Consider the following 17,534-nt stretch of genomic DNA (forward strand, 5'->3'; position numbering starts at 1 on the left):
TTCTCCTAATTTCCATTATTTTCATAAATAAAAATGCCAATTAATGGCTCTTACCTTTCCAAAAACTTAGCCATTGCCTTTTCCAATTTCCTTAGGCATAATAAACCGAATCAACACCCATTAGGATGTTTCCCCCACTATTCATCTTGGAATACATGGCCTTATATATATATTTGTACATGGAATTTTCACCAGTGTTCTTACAGAACCCTCCCCCTTGGGGGAACACCATCCTTGGTGTTCAGTGACACTTATAAGCAACAAGACTGCTGAAAACAAAACATATTGCCCATGGAGCTTTATAACACAACTCATTGCAGTATGTACAATGACCATTTGCTAAAACACGACAAACATACCATTTACTGGAGCTTTATAACACAACTCATTACAATATTTACAATAACCACATATACACATACACATTTGCTGAACCAACAAATAACCATACCGCCTATGGAGCTTTATAAATCCAGCTCGATACAATATTTACAATAATATTCACATATACACATTTTCTCAACCAACAAATAAAAAGATACGATGGCTACATCCGCAATAAGGGAATCTAGAGGCTCATACCTCCACCCTCAAGTAAGACTAGGATTCACCTCCTTCCCAAGAAGTCCAGAATCCACTGCCACAATCAAACTGCATCCAATGTCAAGCGCTATAATCCTATGCACTTGTCCTCTCAGTGAACAATTACCAGCTCATTGTTCCAGGGTGCACTCCCAATGTGCATATGATTCTATCTGATAATGCTAATGACCAAAACAAATCCATCCCCCATCTTCCCTTCTCTGTTACACATTCCCTCAGGAAATCTGGTCAACCCCTTCCATGCAGTCACTCACCTTCCAAGTTCTGCTAGCACCCCCATCTCGGGCAGTTCATCCCTTGGAAAGGCTTCCTCACATGGAAGATACAAAAACCAAGTCATATACTTGCCTCAAAACCATCATACCAGTCATAGCTTGCTCATGGAAATCAATGGACACTATTGGCTACCAATGTCCCACAATGGTCATGTTTCTGAATGCTTTAGTAGCATACTACTGCATTTTCCAATTCCTTTTGTTGCAAATTTTTGCAGTCGATTTCAATCACCCAAGCGGGCATTTCATGAATTCCTATACCAAGCACATAAGTTCCATTAGATTTAAAATAAATTGAAACAAATTCACATTATACCGCATTGGTAGCTTATCAATAAGGTACATTTGCAATCCTGTTCACTTCTTGTCACAACAAGTCAAACTAGCATGCTTGACCAATCAACATGTATAAAAATATTTCATCAGGTTAGCTCAAAAGATAACCATCATAGTTCTAATCATAAATCACATATAACCATCAAAAACTAGAATCATAATTCACATGTAATCATCATATACCAGAATAGTAAATCACATGCATAATAAGACTGAAATAATATACCGATACTTATCCTTTAATCGATCCTTACTTCTGCCTTTGCTCTTATTTTGTATGCACACCAGATCAGTTGCAACACCCGACAAACATCCAGTGTCTTCTCCTCAACCAGGTGCACATATACATAGTGTGCATCACACACATACAACCACACACGACATACAACTCCATGCAATACATGCACCTAAACCTGAAATACAACACATACACCTACACCCAATGTATACAATACAATACATATGCCTACATCCAGTGCATAACAAAATACAACACAACACAATAGCTCTATACCCGATGTACAACACCACATAATACATGCATGTACATAATGCACATACATAGTACCACTTGCCCTCAACACAACATGTATGACATGCACACAATACCACATGTGAACCACTACTATATGTACAACATGTACACAGTACCACCTGTACACCGCACCACCTACACAACATGTACAGAACATCACATGCACACAACGCCACCTACAGAATGTGTACACAATGCCACATGTACACCTCAACACTTGTACAATGTGTACACAATACCACATGTACATAGTACAACATGCACAACATTTATGCAACACCACATGTACATAGTTCCACATGCATGACATGTACACAATGCCACCTACACATAGTGCCACTTGTACAACATGTACACAATTCCACATTCACACAACACCACTTGTACAATCATGCACACCACACCATATGTACATAGCACCACATGTACAACATGCACGCAACACCACATGTACATAGCACTGTATATCCAACATGTACATAGCATCATTTGTATACAACACCACATATCCAACACACGCAGAGCACCATGTGCATACAAAACCATATATCCATCATTTACACAACACTGTATATCCAAAATGTACATAGCACCATCTATACCTAGCATTGAATATGTAACATTCATACAACACTATCTGTACTAACACCTTGTACATAATATTGCATAAACAACATGTACACACAATACATATAAACAATATTGCATGCACACAATCATCACATATGCAACATGGACAACATGTATGACATATGCACAACAATAATACCACACATCTGAAACCACACTACCTCTACCAAGCAACCTTGCTTCCAGCATCTTATCCATGCTTGTCCTAGCATGTCGTAGACCACACTGCTTCCATTTCACTGATGTATCCCTTGGTATAACCTATCCATAACATAGACATAATATAAACACATAATATCAACTCATAACCACATGATATTGACCTCATATGTTTTTCATGGCTACTCTTCCCAATTTATTCCTCTTAAGACCAAAAGCCTCTTCATGTCATTTACTTGCGTAAGCAATCATTCCTCCATAGGAACGATTCCTTATGACCCTGTTAGACAGTGACATAGATACATAGACACACACATACATATACATAAATATTAGCATAAAACAATCATGATCCATGACGACCCTGTGAGATAACAATGTACACACATACATATATGCATATAATCATTAGAATAAAGCACTCATGATCACAACATAAATACTAGATATCAAGGTCAAGGTTAGGAGAAATTTCTTTACTCATGCACAACATTCAGAACCATCGTTACCAACTTAGTCAAGCCGTCTGAAATCTCAGGTCGATTTACTTTACCTTTTCTGGTTACCTTTATCCTGCCTATCCTCCCATCATCCATTTACACTAATGGACCCAACTAGTCCAACTGGTTGACATAGTCTTACCCTCCGTCATGCTTCCTCATGCACAAAGCTTCATCTGAATCTTACATTACCTATTGGGTGCCACACAACTCTCCCAGAGCTCCATCAAATTTCCTCTTCCCTGACTAATTCCCAAGACACTCAAAACATAAAAGGCAAGACAAGAAACAACCAAGAAGGAAACCATGAAACCAATAAAAACACCATAAACCAATTGGCATAGCCATGCACTAGATGCAAACAAAACCACAATCAAGCAAAAAAAAGCACCAAAAGGCCAAAAGCACAAGACTAGCAACAAACACCATGACTCAATCCCCATGGCTCCCAAGGAAAGCTCAACCTGAGCCTTCTTCAACATTTCGTGGCAATCTCTTTGCCATGTAATCCCCTACATCATACTGCCATCATTACATAATTGTCAGTGCATAAATAAACATAACAATACACTGGTTACCTTACCTTGTTGTGTCAAGCACATTTCTTACAATTGAACGTGTCCATGCCATCTCTCAAGGGACTCCAATTCCCTTGACAGATCCTTGTGCAACTAGAGACATGCTAATATACTATTTATGTACATGTTCATGACTATAGAACATATCCACATAATGTCAGACAAAAACAAGGTTAAGAAGATTCCCTATATGCAAGGCGCTCATTCGTTTGGAATTAGGTTTTCCAATGATAGCCAAAGGAATTCTTGTCCAATTCCTTTCTTTTACCCTTTTTACCTTGTTGCAATCAATGCTTATAATGTATTTTTACCTCACCTAATTGTTAGTTATATAAACACATCAAGTGTTACCTTGTCACGCTAATACCTAACATGTTACCCTGCAACTACTCACACATGTCAACCACATGTTCCAAATATCAAGGCAATCATATCTATCAGTTTGAAATCAACCTTTACCAAGACTAACAATCATGTCATAATTCATAGTCAACTCATAGTCCTTAGACACAATGCTACAATTGTCACCTACTATACTCAAGTACATATCAACTATCCCAACACATATGTATTAGTACAATCATATTAACAAAGATCATTAGAACGCATACTTATATCATGCAATTAATCAAACATTCAAACAACTCGCAAGCATACCATGTTAGATAAATCAATTAGAGGACATAATTAAACAATCCAACACCATGTATACTACGTAAGAAAACACATACCCTAGTGAACCTCAAGGAAGGTTATCTTGTCAACACAATCAATCTAGTTAGCAAGATATAACTTTACGACATCTCAAGTCAAACATAAATAAGATCACGATATCCATAACACTAACTAACTAACATGTTCACATCATAAACTCATAAGCATTTATTATTTATGCATAACAATCACATATGTATGATCGGTCTAGATTAGTAACACACAATGCAACACAATAAGTCGACTCATACCTAAATTTCGTAACCCTAATCATCTGCATAGGCAATCCAATTTAGCATGATACATATAACATCAAGGTCTTAATGAAATAACCCTAATCATCAAGTTACTAGAATATAACGACCATAAGCCATATATCATGCTCATCGACAACATATTATAACCTAATTTTCAAGCTAACTGTCATATAACAACAACAATTTAACCTATAACATACTCATCAACAACATATAAAATAATCACCAGGTTATCTAATATAAAACAATAATAGAAATGCATACACCTACAGGTTACTATCATTTTCTACTATCCGACACATGTGCATATAACTACACTAGTCAACTAAAATCTATCATGAATGTAACCATAACATCAAAATACATCTACATAAACCTAATGCATATGAAAATCCTTAACTTACATACTTGCATTCCAAACATACAATACCTGTATGATGATATGCTCTTATCCCAAAATCTAATGATACGACCTCATTATGATGATCTGCATCTCCTGTTCTATCTCAGCCAACACATTAGCATCATAATAACCAATATCGCCATGATGACCTAAATTTCATATAATGACTTCATAAGGCATGTTTTCCCTACTATTCATGCATAACTATAACCAAGACCATACATGCATAACAACTGCATAATCAACCATTCACACATGAAGACATACTCCACGACAACACCTTCAACCTTCACATGGAGACATCACTACAACCATGATAAACACCATGCAAATGAAACAATCACATCAACTACTTGCATAATGGACACATATGCAACCAACATGAAAGCATGATCAACACACGACCCAAGGAGAGTGCAACCATGCTCTGATACCACTCTATAACAACTGCCTCCCACATCTACCCAATCAACTAGACAACCAGGGTAAGCATGCAACGAGAGGCCACTATGATATGATTCAACATCTTAGGTAACCTTAAGGAAATGGAATCGAAATAAACACAACACACATGCCTCCCTCAGGTAATTTAGGGCCCTCGGGAGCTAATCCACCACTCTAGGTGCCCAACCCTTGAGTTAACCTAGCATTTCAATGAATTAAACCCAAATTCGCTCCCATGACAAGGCATGCATGCGAATTTAACCCTGTAGTCGCTCTCACAAACTTTATTGCCAGCAATCAGAGACCAAAAATGTCAATACTATGCCAACGACTTTGGGATTTTATCGATTTTTCCAGGCCCGGAGCCCAGATCACTACCCAGAATTGAACTGTCTCTTCAAATCAATAAAATAACATGTAAATGACATTACTAAAGAAAATAATTGTTCAAGACCTTGACTGGATCCCTACTAGCCATGACAGGAATTTTGTCAAACACTTAGTAAATATGCAACCTCCAGGTGTAAATAACACATCTGAGCATATGAGTCTCATACTTATCTAAGATTCGCTATGAAGCATTATATCCTTATCACATTAAATGTCATTTCATCCATTAGGTCATATATACATTGATCATTCAATAGCAAGTAAGAACATGATGAGAGCCACTTATGGATGATGTCATAAAGCATGTAAATAACCAACATAATAGGGACAAAAATACCAATGAAATCACAACCATATAAACCACATATAATCCATCATAATTCTCATATAGATGCAAGGAGAAATTACCTTTAATTAATGATGCAAAATCCAGACCTGGGATGGGACTTCCATGTTCCACCTGACCGTAGAATGGCTGAGCCAAATATCTCTTTAGAAATTCACACTTGTGCCATTTTCTAAGCATGAATGTGGGATCTCATAGAACACATCAATCAAAAATCATCCAGGGCTTCCAGAGTCCATCCACCTCAAACCATCAAACAATGATTCCACCTCACGGTTGGACATCACAAAACTATCATCAGACTAGTCTCCATCCAAGCCTTCCAGGGATCTAAAGTGTTTGTTCCAACCCAACTCCCAAGACTAGCAACTCAATCCACGGTTGTTGTCGTGCTCTAGAGTGTTTATCCAACCAAGGCTTCTAGGATTAGTAACTCAACCCACAACTGTTGTCGGGCTTCTAGAGTGGTTGTCCAACCAAGGCTTCTAGGACTAGTAACTCAACCCACCAAGGGCTTCCAGAGCATTTGTCCAACCAAGGCTTCCAAGACTAATAACTTAACACAAGTTGTTACAGGTTTTCCAAAGCATTTGTCCAACCAAGGATACAGGACTAGTAACTCGACCCAAGTCGTTACAGGGCTTCTAGAGTGTTTGTCCAACCAAGGATTCTAGGAACTAATAACTCAACCCAAGCTAAGGAAACATGAGAAATAACCAAAACAAAACAAGGAAATAAACCCACAATCTCCATGGCTATCCAAGAAATGGCAAGGCTAGGAAAATCCACTGTCAATCTAGGCAATCCTCCATGCTAGTGATAAATCATAACCAAGAAACCACATGCATGACAAAACTAGTGAGGAAGACGTACATGAAACTTGTTATCTGCAAGCAAAACTTCTCTAGCTATTGATCCTGATGGCCTGTTGTACTTTCCTGCTCTTCCTTTGCCTTCTTTCTCCAGAAATCCAAGCATGCCACACCCTCCAAGACTGCCCCAAGAAAACTCTAAGTCTCCAAGAGTATGAGAGAGAGGGAGAATAATGAGAGAGCTCCAAAAATGAATTGACCAAGTCTTGCCCACAAATCGTCAGAAGCCTTTTTATTAATGAGGCCTCTGTTTTCTTCATTTCCCATTATTTTCCTTCATTTTCCTCCTCACATGCAAGCTTTCACCTTTCACCTTCCATTCTTTTCCGTAAATAAAAATTCCAATTAATGCCTTATGCCTTTCCAAAACCTTAGCCATTGCCTTTTCCAATTTCCTTAGTCATAATAAACTGAATCAACACCCATTAGGATGTTTCCCCCACCAATCAACTTGGAATACATGTCATATCACTGTGGCCTTATATATATTTTACATGGAATTTTCACCAGGGTTGTTATAGTCTTGACGGTAAATACGTAAAAGTCTTTGGGGATTATGAAATAGTCATTAAGTAGGTACAAAATAACATTCACTATGTCTCTAATAACATCACACTTTTTAGCTTTCAATATCTCCCCTATTACCAGGATAGAAAATGATAGTACTGACTTATTAGCCAATGTTGCATCTAATCTCTTTCCATCAAAGGACTTTAGTCTTGATTAATTTTCAATTGAGTTGATTCTTCAACCCTATATTCCTGATAATATCACCAACTAGAGAGTGTTTAGTGATGATGTTGATATTATAAGTTTTCTCACATCTGAAGGGACCTATGATGATCAAATTGTAGACGAGGACATGCATGATAAATAACTTAACAAATCTTCTGGTCAAGATAAAATTGAAAATGCATTCCTTAACTTGGTATTTAAGTTGGGGGATATTTATGACTTAAAAGATAAATTTAAACATACAAACAACTGTAAAACTCAAAGTTCTACCTTAATTTTTGAGGTCACCAATCTAGGTTCATAAGAAAAGCTCAAAATATTAATCCAGGACTAGGTTTTTCCTCGGATGAAAGACTTAACTTCATATATCTACTCAGAAGATACAAAGATAACTTTTCATGGAACTACGATGAATTAAAAATGTATGATACTTCAATAATTCAACATACAATACCTATCTTTCCTGATGTCAAGCCTGTCCAGCAGAAACTTAGGAAAATTTATCCAAACCTTGGGTCTCAAATCAAAGCTGAGCTTAACAAATTACTCAAGGCCAAAATAATATTTCCTGTTATACATTCTAAATGGGTATCAAACCTTGTCCTAGTCAGAAAGAAGAATGGTGATATCAGAATTTGTATAGACTTTAGAAATATGAACATAACATCTAAGAAAGGAAACTTTCCATTTCCACCCATGGAACAAATTATACAATTAGTAGAAGGTTCAATGTTGATGTCTTTCCTAGATGGTTTTTCTGGATATAATTATATTTATTACACCCTACAGATAGTTTGAAGACTATGTTTAGAACCAAATGGGGAACAGACACCTATCCAAAGATTCCCTTCGATTTAATTAATGTTGGAGCTACTTTTCAGAGAGCTATGGATATGGCCTTCAGGGGTCTTGTCAACAAATCAATGATTATTGACCTGGATTATATTACCATCTATTCTAAAAAAAGAGGTAATCATCTACATGACCTTAAACAAATCTTTAAAAGGAGCAGAAAATATGGTATTTCTCTGAACCCTAGGAAATCATTATTTTCTTTGACAGAAGGAAAGTTATTGGATTCATTGTTTCAAAATAAGGTATCACCATTGATCTTGATAGAATAAAAGCTATTTTGAATTTTCATTACCCCACAAAAAAAATTCAATGCAGTCATTCCTAGGACAATTTAATTTTTCCAAGCATTTTTTCCCAAATTTTTCTCAAATTCTCATGCCATTACAGAATATGATTATGAAAAATACAATTTATAAATGGGGTACAACTGAAATAAATGCTTTTGAATCAATCAAGTAAGCTATCATTCGGGATCCTTTGTTGTCTTCACCTGACTATTCAAAAGATTTGATTTTATATACCTTTGCTTCTGAGCATACTTATGCAGTTGTCCTAACTCAAAATAATGATGAAGGAGAAAAAGTCCCTATCGCATTTAACAGGTCAACATTACAGGGGGCATAATTAAACTATTCAGAAGTTGAAAAACAATAATTTTTTTGTTTACAAGTCAATTAAACACTTTATACCCTTCCTACTAAAATCACATACAATGGTAATTGTACCATTCCCATTAGTGAGACAATTGCTAGTCCATAAAGAGATTAGAGAAAAAAGAATTGGGTCACAACCCTGTAAGAATATGAGTTAAAGATTAGACCTGCCAAAATTGTCTGAGGTGAAGGATTGTGTAAATTAGTCGCTGGCTCAAACGAATCTTCATCAAAAGACGACTTAGGTGAAAATCAAGAGATACAAGAGGTATTCCTAATAAACTCAGATTCTCAATATGCAGACCTCATTTTTTATCTAACTCATGGTTATGCACTAGTAGAAATAGAACCTAAGAAGAAGAGAATCGTGAGACTGAAATAAAACCAGTATAAACTTGTGAATGGTATTTTATTTCATAGAAATTATTACTTTTTTTTTCTTAGATGCCTAGAGAAATTTGAAGCTCACAGGGTTTTATAGAAAATGCACGATGGTCTAGATGGTGGACACTATGGAGGTGATACAACTGTACACAAAGTCCAAACTTTAGGAAAATAGAGGAAGGTCGCCTTACCGCTATAACCATTAAACATTGAATATCCGTTTGATAAATGGGGACTAGATATTAAAGGTGAGATTGTTCCTCACTCATATAAGAAACACAAGTATATCCTTATAACCACAAACTACTTCATAAAGTGGGTGGAGGAAAAGTTGTCAATTCGTAACAAGTAATTGATTTTATTGATCAACATATCATTACCCAGTTTGGTCTTCCAAGCGCTTTAATATTTGATAATGCCTCACATTTGTTTGGTAATTTACTAACTAAATTTTCATTAAAAAGAGGCTTTAAAATTAAATGTTCTGCAAATTACTACACCTATGGAAATGAATTAGAAGAATCAACAAATAAAAACCTCTTAAGAACTATTAAATGAACCATTGATGATAACCAAAGGAATTGGCATAAGGCCCTACTTTTTTACTATTTGGGCAGATAGAATAACCTATAAAGCATCAATAGATGCATCACCCCACTTCTTGGTTTATGGAAAATAAGTAGTTCTCCCCCCTAATGTTGCTTTGCCTTCCCTAGCTTTAGTCTAGGAAATTGAAGAACAACCATGCTCATCTCTGCAACAAATATTGTCCCAAATACTTAAGCTAGAAGAAGAAAAGGAAAAAGAAAATCAAACATATGCCAAACACCAGAAGACTGTCAAATCTTGGTTTGATACTAGTTCATTTGGTAGCAAGTCTTTTCAAGTTGGCGACTTAGTATTGAAATGGGACAAATCCCATGAGGAGAAGGGAAAACATACTAAATTTCAAATATTGTGGCTAGGACCATTTTAAATTGTAGAACAACTCGGTCCATCCACCTTTATTTCACAAGATCTTCACGGAAGAAAATAATCTTCTCCTGTGAATGGGTTGATCCTGGAAAAATATTTTTCGTCAAAGGTTAATATGAATTTTGTAAATATGTAAATAATCACATGTACAATCCGGTGTGTTTCATTAGATTATCCTTTCAAGAATACTTTTTCTTTCATGCCTTTGTCTTAATCTTGTAAGTTCAATACCATTACTTTTGGATTTGTGTTTGGGCTAACTATAACTCTCTATTATTTATATACAAAGTTTTATCTTTCAAGGAAACATCATTAAGATGATATAAATATGCTTATATTTAGGTTTCCTAAATAATTGAATCCTTAATTATAAGTTCAATATGGGTTTCTTATCATTATTTTTGTGAACTATTTTTAACCCCAAAGTTTTTAAGAGTCAAATTATGCCTTTCAATAAACTAAAACCAATCAGCTTCTGAGATATAAAGCCAATCATATAGAGATTAGCTATCTAAATTTTTTTCCACCATCCCATCTTTTAAGGAGTGGATTTGCCTCCCCATCCATTAATTAAATGTTTTAGAGTGTAATTAAAAAATATAAAATAATTGAAAGATAGGAGGTCTCATCATGAGTCGACCTACCATGATCATGGGTTCTAATAGTAGTGACATTACCATATCTGGTCACCAAGATAGGGTAATGCCAGGTTGTATCCATATGACTATAGTACAAGAGGTCTCATCACACGCTGACTTATTCACTCCTGTTAGGTCTTGTGAATAGCATTGTCAACATCTGGTCACCAAGCGAGGACATTGTCTTTCAATTCACTTAAACTCCAAATATAAAAATGGTCTCAAACATAATTGCTCTAAAGTGTTACTGATGGATGGGATACTGGAATTTCCAAGATTAAAAGGTAACCCTATTGAGGCTATGGACACCTGCTGGTGACAATTGCTCTACCTATGGTATTGAAGTTTATTTCTAATGCTAAACTCTATTGATTACTTTGATTCTCAAAGATGGCCGACACTTAAAGATCTATTGTTGCTAAAACATGCTTTCTTATTACTAAGAAATTTATGGGGAAAATACTTACGAGTTCACAAATAATGATTCTTTTTCTTGACTTGTCTTATCAAGGAGACTTTTAAAGGAAAATTTGAATTCTAGCATTCTTATATGGTCTAAAATTGATTCCTTTATCTTTTTAAAATTTTGTATATTCATTACAAAGTTAATAGTTTTGCCTAGTGCATTGCCAATTATTGTAGAAAACAAAAATTCCCCATTAATTTTTGTGCATAATAATAATGGGGACCCTTTATTACTCTAAATATTTATTTTTATGGTTTACAAACACTTAGAGCCTTATTTAAGATTTTTAATAATAAAATCGCATTTAATAAAGAACCACCGCAACCTTAACATAACTCATAAAATCTTCCGAGTAGCGTTAAATCTCTAAATTTCTTGGTTATTGTGGAACCCCAAAATCCCATAACTTTTATGAGATTAAATACTAAAAATAACTTATGGGAATGTAGATTCCCAGGATTACATCATATTTTCTTGAATGGTACACTTAGGAGAGTTGGACCACATTTTCATCTTGCACCAATATTCCATTATAATGGAAAATGCTATGCTTTCACCACTTAGTTCTTTTAATCCCGCTTACCCTAGAAGCCCGTAACATTTTTTAAAATTCCTATTATAGAACCTTACAGGCATCTAGGTACTAGGTTCCACGTCACCCTAATAATGTTGGCCCACATTCCCAATTGTTTTATGTTTTAGTTTTATTTTACGATATGTGTCCCCTTTTCCGCTTCAATATCCCTACTACCCAGAAACCGGTGACATATTTTAATTCTCAATTCATAAAACTTACAAGTATCGAGGATTCCAAGTTTTCCTTTCTCTCATTTATTTATCCCACGCCTTATATCCCTAGAGATTTTTATTATTCCATTATGAGATTTTCCCATATGGGATTTCACTTCACTTACACTCCCCTATTACCCAAATTCTCGAAGACTCGGAATCCCGGAGACATAATTAATTCCAAATTATGAACATGAGATTTAAGCTCCTCGGTTATTATTTTGCATCTATCATGTGGCTTCCCATCTCCTCCCCATCCAATCAATTTAACACTTTATTAATGGTCTGTGTTGGCACATTCATTGTTAGAATTAGTTTATTTAATGAGTTTTACACCATTATTTTTACCATTTCATTTGTTGTTTTCTATTTCAAACTCTGTTTTGCTAATTTTCTCTACTCTACTTACAGGAAAGTTTTGAATCTTGTCACTAAGACAAAATGAAGAAAACTAAGGCAAAGAAGAAAGCTCCTGTGCAAAAACCTGCAAGATTGTACATAGAAATAGTTGATGAAAAGCTTCCAGGAGAAGGGATTTTCTACGACACCGTCTATACTAGAGACTCAAACCACTCTTCTTGGGAAAATATTTAGAAATACCTTGAAGATGAAGGGCCACAGGTGATAGTAAGAACAATAACAATTGATGATGAGATTTCCACTTTTGAACCAACCCTGCAAGATGCAATAAATTATTTCCTGCATATAATTGGAGCAAGATTGTGGCTTATGCCCTACACAAATATGGTTAGATGGGTCATCGAAAATGTAAATATCACAGAGCGGAAGCTTCATGCTATAAAAGGTAATACAATTGGCTCATTCATAGTGAAATACCTTCAAGCAATGTATCATCTTCTAGAGCCTCAATTTTTCTTTAATAAAAAATATGTAGATTAATTCGTCAAGAAACATGGGGAACCAACCAACTCCATCAAAGATTGGAGAAAAGACCCAAACAAGAAAAAAGAGGAGGAAAGTGGTGAGTACTCTATAGATTCATTGGCCTCTCATTTTCGTCAAATAAATGCCATGCTATGTAGATTACATACATACCCCAATGTTTCAAAGTTTCCTGATATTTGGGTCTCCTTAAGTGATGGGGCTTCTGAGGGTTATATTTTCGATTGGGCCAATATATTATCCAACAACTTGAACAAGCGAATTTTGGATTTTTTTTACATCCTACAGTTTCTCTAAAAATAAAATCCCTCCATTCTATATGTCAACCTACATCATAGATGCTCTCTGTTTTTCTCTTGATTTCTCATCCATGAGTTGGAAGTGGAATATTTATGACCCCTCTCGAATTCATATTTATCACAAAATTCTTTGGGAGTCTAATTATTTTAGCCAATTTTATCAAATTTCTACTAGGTCATTATTCCTTTGTATGAAATCATGTTTGGAACAAAACCTCCTAGGAAGCCCCCTAAAGCTATGGAAAACCTAAAAAAGATTGGGAATTGTTTCGGTGAAGAATTATTCACCTATATCAGAGTTTTGGGTAGTTATGTGGCTACCCATGTTTTCCCCCTTTACATTGCAGACAAGCTCCTCTACAGGGAGGTGGCTTAGCAGACAGTAGGCCATGAAATCACCAAAGCATTGAAAGGCTAACAAAAAATTTTGGCCATAGTTCCTTTTGTCTTTCAGTGTTTTCTCTATAGCCAATTATGGTCATGCTGAAAAAGAGCTACAACCAATTGAGGCATTGAGACTAGCTACCATATGTACTAGGAAATATGATCATGATGGAATAACAAAACATACTACCTATACCTCTCACATCAGAAGATATATTCATTGAAAAAACAAATTTGATGATCTCTTTGTTGAGGCATCCTCCTATAGTACAATTCTAAACAATTCAAATGAAACCTTGTCAGTAGAGGAGCGAAAATAGTTTTTCACTTACAAGGATTCCAGGATGGCCTGTTTGCCTTTGGACATTTTGCAATTGCCTCTCTAGAAACAAGCCTCTCTAAAAGACATTAGGGCTTCTACTTAGCAAGAATCTTCCACTCAATTAGTAACACCTCCTTAGTTACAACAAGAAAAAACAACAATTGCTTCAAACCTTGGAGGAGAAATATATACATTAGACCCTAAAATGGAGAAGGTATGACAAGAATACGATGAAATTCTTAAACAACCTAAGTAAGGAACACATGAGATAATAAAATTATATCTTGATACTACTCCTCAACACCAAAATCCTTTGTGAAATCCCATAACCATGCAACACTAGACAATGCTTGAGCAGACAACATCTGAGAAGACATTAGTCTTCACTCAACATAAAGTTGAAATTATTCCTGCGAATCCAACTTCTGAAATTGTCCTTAATATTGAGGAAATTCCTCCCATGGATGTATTTTATAGCCCTATGCTTAAGGTTGTAGATAAAAGAGGCAGGAAAAAGAGAAAGATAGATCAATCACAGACTTTGGTTCCAAGAAAAACTTCCCAAGTAACTTCTCTGGAAGTCCTCTACAAAGTACCTTTTGTTTCTATGACTAATGAGCTTGGGAAGTTAACACAAATTACAAGTGCTCATGCCTCAAAAACCATGGATAAATCCATAGAAGTGTAGGAGTTGCTGAGAGAGAAAGATGAAAAAATTTCCACTATGGAGCAAGAATTTATTAAAGAAAAAGAGCAATTGAAAACTCAGTGGCAAACATAGTTAAATCAAAAAAATATTGCCTTGGCAGAACTTCAAAAATACACTTAAAATTCAACATGCGATGGAAATTAAGTTAAATGATGAAAAATTGATGGAATCACAATAGAAACTGGAGAAATTGTAAGCAGGGACCCCACATTTGGTAAATTTCAAACAAGAGGCCTTTGATCTTAGTGCTCTGTCTCAAAAGTAGTAGCAATTATTCAGTGAGAAATTGGGATTGATTCAAGTTCAATGAAAAGTGGGTAATACTTTGATTGATGAATTGGTGGATATGATAACATGTTATGATGAAGCAAAAATAGATCTCAATGAGCTTCTCAAATGGAAAAACGATATTAAAGGAAAGAAATATGACTTTCCTAAGATAGATGAAATGCAAAAGTCAATTATTTTTAAATCATGGAAATCCAAAATTGGTTTGGTTAAAATTCTCAGCGATGATGCATGGGAGATATCAAATTCCCTAATTGAATCTATTAATGATTCATTACTTGAATCAAATCTTGTTTCAAGTTGTCCAAAAGAATCTCTATCGGATGGAGAAAGGTTGCTCAATGATTTCTTGAGGAAAGGACAAAATTCATTAAGAGAATTGACCAATTGACAAAAGTTAATTTGGAACTAAATTGGAAATTCTTAGTTAAACCTCATAGTCATTGGATGGTTTGAAAAGCACTCACCAACACTACTATTCGAATGTTTCCACCTTTAAGAGCATCTATCTTCAGTTTCTAGATGCACATTAAGCCTTGTTCTCCTCCAAATCTGGAAGGATTTCTAGAACTCCAAAGGTTATGGCTGCGAAAAATTGGCTCATCTTCAACTGGCTAAGAGTTTTTACAACTATTTCCTTTTTTGTGTTAATTTTCTTATGCTTTAGTTGAGCATTTTTAGGGAGATTAGTTTCACTCCTTTATTGTAAAGGATACTATAAATATCCCTCTCAAACTCATTGCAAAAGGTTCTGAATTTTGGTAAAAAAGAAAATCTTTAGTTTCACTTTTTTACTCAAGTTTTACTTTAATTTTTTTTTTCCAAAGGAAAAAACGGTAACTTTTTATTAAAAAGATAATGAAAAGTTACACTAGCAGATGCATTGAAGCATTCCGTAAGGTGCCACAAGGGCCCGAGTGCTTTCGCACCCCACGCAACGTTAGAGGGCTAACATGCACAAAGAATAAGAAAAGAGAAGAGAGGAGAGAGTACGAAAGGAGCAAAAACTGAAATCCGGCAGTGAGTAGGACTCACGCTTCAAGTTTTTCTCCCCTTTTTCTTTTCGACCTTACGCCACTCTCCTTGAGTGGGCTCGATCGAAGCAATGACTAACTGTGTTTCTGTATTCTGTGGGCCAGGTTCTTTGTCTGAATCTGAAGTATCTGAGTGGTGGTGCCGTTTGATGCCTCCCGTACTAGGATCCATGCTTGTCTTCACTGCCTTGTTGTCTGATGAGATTCCCTTCTGATTCTCCATTTCTTGAGATACCTCGGTCTTCTCTGCTGGGAACTCTTCCTCTGCTGCTTCTGATTCTTCGTCCTCTGAATCTGGGGGTGAAAATTGCCATCCTTTCCTCTGCTTCCCTTTCTGCTTCTTTTTATTCTTGGCTTCTGGACATGAGCTTTGTAAGTGTCCTGTCTGCCTACAGAGCCTACATCTGAAAGCGGTGTTTTCATAATCTAGTACCTGCAACCAGTTCTGTTGTTTGTAGATCAACCTTATATTTTCCGGAAGCCCTTTACTTAAATCTACTTCCACACAGATACGTGCGAAGGTGTAGATCCTTTCATCGATCCTTTCCAGGTCTGTTTTGATATATTTCCCTATGCTGTTCCCAATGCCTTCCAGCACTCGTTCATTCCAAAAGTGCAGAGGAAGATTGTATAGTCTAACCCAGACTGGCATTTTGGTTACAGTCATTTTATTTGGATCAAAATCTGGGAACCATGGGGTCACAAACAGCCCCGATGTTCCCCAAAACCATGGCCCAGCACTGATGACTGTATCTCTGACTTCCTTGGATGTAAATCTTACTATGAAGAACCCCTTTGAACATAGATGAATATCACATTCCATGGTCCAGCTGGTGAAGATCCAATGGAAAAGATCCAAAGGTTTAGGCCAAACGCTGTTGAAACGACAAATTAGAGCTTGCGTTTCATAGGACTTAACGAATTCATCAAGCCCTGAAGAATCTAAGTTTAAAGCTGGGGTTTGCTCTGACTGATCTACTATGTATGGCCTGGGCATGTGTCCGCCTTGATCTGGAGAGAGCCCTGAATTCCTGCTGCCCTGTAAAAAATTTTTGTAG

General features: G+C 36.0%; 1 pseudogene; it reads right to left on the bottom strand.

Moving 5' to 3' along the window:
- Positions 1-17,534, bottom strand: part of LOC149202020 (protein CHROMATIN REMODELING 20-like) — a 95,816-nt pseudogene that overhangs the window by 24,431 nt on the left and 53,851 nt on the right.

The sequence above is a fragment of the Pinus tabuliformis genome, chromosome 2_1 (genome assembly GCF_031772625.1).
Source record: "Pinus tabuliformis cultivar Carrire ecotype Pingquan chromosome 2_1, CPIR1, whole genome shotgun sequence".
NCBI classification, from domain to species: Eukaryota; Viridiplantae; Streptophyta; class Pinopsida; order Pinales; family Pinaceae; genus Pinus; species Pinus tabuliformis.